Below are 4,109 nucleotides of genomic sequence, written 5' to 3'. Positions count from 1 at the left end.
ATGAATGACATCCTGGAAAAGTATACATTTAGTTAACACTAATTGTCAAGGTGCCAACAATAAAAAAAAAAATCCCATTTATCCAATTCCCATCACAACGGGAATAATCCTTTTGATTTCCGGGACACAAGCTATCTATATCTTTAAGAAAACTGCATTTAAGAACTCGTTCCCTTCGATTTTCCAGGATAAAAAGTAGTCTATGTCTGGTCCGTCACTGGGATGTAAGTTAACTTTGTAGCAAATTTCATTAAAATTGGTTAAACTGTTAGGCCGTGAAAAGTAAAGACAGACAGACAGACAGACATATTTTTGTACTTATAATATTAGTATAGATTTTATAGCCCCAATAGCTCAACGATTAAAGAGCAGACTGAATTCCGAAAGGTCGGAGGTCCAAGCTCCACCCTTGCATTATTGTCGTACTTACTTCTTGCACAAGCTTTACGCTTAGTTGGAGGGGAAAGGGGAATGTTAGTCATAGTCATAATTAACATAGCTAATATTGTATATGTATGTAGATATGTATATTCTTTATTGCACCAAAAAATACAAATAACAGGTTACAGCAAAGAAATCTTAAAAAGTAGGTACAAAAAGGTGGTCTAATTGCTTCCAGACAACCTTAAGGGTATGGAAAAAATGAACAAATGGACAGTGGGAGGTGATTTATATAATAAACTTAAATACTATACTAATAGCTAAATAAACTAAATCATATAATGTGGCTAATTCCATTGTACACAATCTCTAGAATAAACTAAAATGGCACGATTAAATCTATTGCTATTTCTTTCATAATGTTGCTTGCTGAAAAGGAGTGCCTCTATGCCTTTATGAGCTGCAGTTTAGTTTCAATTTGTGTTAAAAATCTCTAGCTACTTGGGAAGTTAGTTTAAAATCAATCTCAATTTCTAGACAGACAGACAAACAGACCAACAAGAATGCAAGTAAAAATGTGTTAATATTATAATTAAAAAACTGAATTGAGAACTTCTTCCTCTAATCTTGTTATAGGGTTCAAAGTTCCGAAAACTAATAGCTGTACTCAAGAGTGGCTTATCGTTACTTTGAGTTAGAATGAGACAGATTTATGTGAGAGGTATAGCTTTGACTCGTTTTAACTTAAGTAACAATTAAGTTACTCTGAGTACGGCTGTTAAACTTTTAAAAAGAGCTAAAAGGCTAATAGTCTTCAAACAACAGTATTTACAAAAATTTATAGAAGCTTTAATAGCTTGTAATAAGCAAAGTTCTCAAAAACATTGTTCATAAACGTTCAGTGCTAAAATGTTCTATAACTATTCACTAACAGTTCCATAATTTATAATAGGGTGGATCCTACTATAAACCATTAATAAAGGACAAGATGGCTGACTTGTCTTCGGAACAGGTGATAATTTGAGTAAAGTGAGGTTATTTTGTTTCGTTTCTAGTGACATTGGGGCCGATTCTCTTGTACACAATCTCCAAACTAAACTAAATTACAGTTCTAAATTTAGTGCCATCCTTTTCCGCAAGCAACATTATGAAAGGGATAGCAATAGATTTAGACGTGTCATTTTAGTTTAGTTTAGAGATTGTGTACAATGGAATTAGCCACATTGTATTATTGTAAAACATTGTATATAAGTACATCTCACAGTCCCTGCGCTAACCCGGTGCAAAAAAGGCTCCAAGTCCTTTGGAACATTAAGGGTGAGATCTGTAGAGCACATTTGACTTAGCTCAGCCGACTTAAGTTTGAGTTAAAACGAGACAGATTTGTATGAAAGATATACATTTGGCCTTAAGTCTAAGTAAGCAAAGGTGAGTGTGCTCTATAGATTTCACCCTAAGTGCTATCTTTTTCCATAAGCAACATTATGACAGGAATAGTAATAGATTTAGATGTGTCATTTTAATTTAGTTTAGAGATTTATGGATAAGAGAATCGGTCCCATTATATACTTATAGTTATGATAATTTTAAATTTATTAAGGGATTTAGCTGTATTATGTGTAGTTATTTTTTTATGATTTGGTCACTCTAAACCATGGATGTTCCAACAGTTTTCAAACATATATAGGTTATATATATTATATACTCGCCTTTAAAACCTTTATTTTGATATCCTACTTGAGGGGTTTAAAAAATTTTTATTTAGCTCACATATTAAACGCATAAAATCCGCCATTTGTGATTTTTTAAGAATTACAGCTTTGTACACTCGTGCCATCAAGATATGAGAAATAGTTAACTTGTAAAAATTATTTATTTAGAGTTAATGGAAGTTCTCTAACTTTTTTGTAACAAGTTACAATAGCAGTTATGAGTTAATTGAAAGAGAAAATAGAAAGAACGCTACGAACAATATACATATAATCATTGGTTACGAAAAGAAATCGAAGTTTTTAAATGTTTGAATAAAATATTTTCAATTAGTATATTTTTTTATATAAGTACTCTTACTTACCGGCAGCAATGGCTTCAGTAGGTGAACTTACGCTCATTTTCTTCAATAATGTATTATTATCTTGCATTTTCTTGTTTTCCAATTTTCTTCTCACGAACACTGTCAGAGTCGTTTTTGTTTTAACAAAAAAGGACGCCGCCGTAGTGATGGGGAAATGGGAATTGGCGGCAAGCCATAGATAATAATAACCCATAGATAATATACTAATTATGAAAGAGTGGCCTAATCTAGAACCTAAGATCGTTATTGAAAAAATCGATTTTATAGATCAAAAATCCATGTTTTTCTACGTTAGAAAATCGAGATTAGATTTCTTATGTAACAATTATAAAATTGTTCACAATTATTATAGTATATATTCAACGCATTTATAGAAATGATAATTATTTTAATAGACTTTGATGGTTCCGTACCTCGAAAGGAAAATGGAATCCATAAGGATCACTTTATTGTCTGTCTATTGTCTGTTTATTTGTCTGTCTGTTGATTCTGTCACGAAACTTACAGGGTCTGTCGAGAAATCTACAGGTAATTATTCCTACAAAAATACTAATAATCGATTATGAAATTAGTAACTAATTATTTTCATAATCGAACGATTTATTATCTTCGAATAATATGGTAGGTATCGGTGGCCCTACCGCGGTTGTTTGACAGCTACAATGTCACGATAGCAAACATCTCTGATTGGTTAATGCTCGCTCACTATTGGCCACAATGCATTGTTGCAACAAGAATCGCACAAATTCAGCCAATCAGAAACAATTGATTGTAATAATGATTTATGCAGGTTTCGACAATCGCCCTGCGGTTCTTGCAAATGTCAATTTTTATTTTCTTTTCCACTTTGGATGGATCTCTATGCTCTCCATCTAATCTGTGTAAAGCCCCATGAATAAAGCCAGGAAAAAAAAAATGCACTCCATAGTGTTAGTTATCTATAATCTATGATCTTCAGAGTCTCCAGATACAGTACGCAGATTGAGTAAAAAGCTAGATTAAAGTACTTACAGTTAACCGTATCTTAAATAGCGACAGCATGATTTAACGATGAATAACACGACAATTACCATTGTTTAGTAGTTATATTTTGTATTAACCGATCAACAATATTATTTTGTATCAACTTTTTTATGTGAAAACAAGGAAATAACTAATGAAAAATATATGACGCCACAAATTTTCAAAGTTTGTTTACAACCTAAAGTTGCAGTCCTTGAAAAAAACCGGTTACACGATAAGGGACAAAAATAGGTTAGTTGTGTCTCTGTTTATTACATTAGTAATTTAATCTGTGCTCTCATTTTAGTGTGAATGAGAAAGCAAACGTTCCTTTGTCTAGATTTTTTACTCAGTCTACGATACAGTACGACAAACTCAGACCATCAATACCTTGTTAGAGCAAACTACACTGCACTGCAACAAGGCTATCTTGGCGCGTGGCGAAAATCGGAACTAACGTTGCCGTCAAGTGTCCCCTTTATTCTTGTTTGAATGTTCTAAGAATTTGTTCTCCAACAGCGCCCCCCTGTTAATGGCATTCAAGTGCTAAGAGAACCCTTGTCGCACTGTAAGTGTATGGAAAATCTGAAGAGTGATTTTTTTACCTAGTGGCCTTATAATTATAACTATAAGATGCAGTCACATTAAGAAG

The 4,109-nt window shown here is 32.8% G+C and overlaps 1 long non-coding RNA gene across 1 annotated transcript in view; it reads right to left on the bottom strand.

The window, feature by feature from the left end:
* LOC138402330 (uncharacterized) overlaps positions 1–2,615 on the bottom strand; it is a 6,227-nt gene extending 3,612 nt beyond the window's left edge. Inside the window, exon 1 of the long non-coding RNA XR_011236735.1 lies at positions 2,456–2,615. This is a non-coding gene — a long non-coding RNA (uncharacterized lncRNA). The remainder of the gene's footprint in view (positions 1–2,455) is intronic.
* Positions 2,616–4,109: the final 1,494 nt, after the last annotated feature.

The sequence above is a fragment of the Maniola hyperantus genome, chromosome 5 (genome assembly GCF_902806685.2).
Source record: "Maniola hyperantus chromosome 5, iAphHyp1.2, whole genome shotgun sequence".
Lineage (NCBI taxonomy): Eukaryota > Metazoa > Arthropoda > Insecta > Lepidoptera > Nymphalidae > Maniola > Maniola hyperantus.
This window is presented reverse-complemented; position numbering and strand designations above follow the sequence as displayed.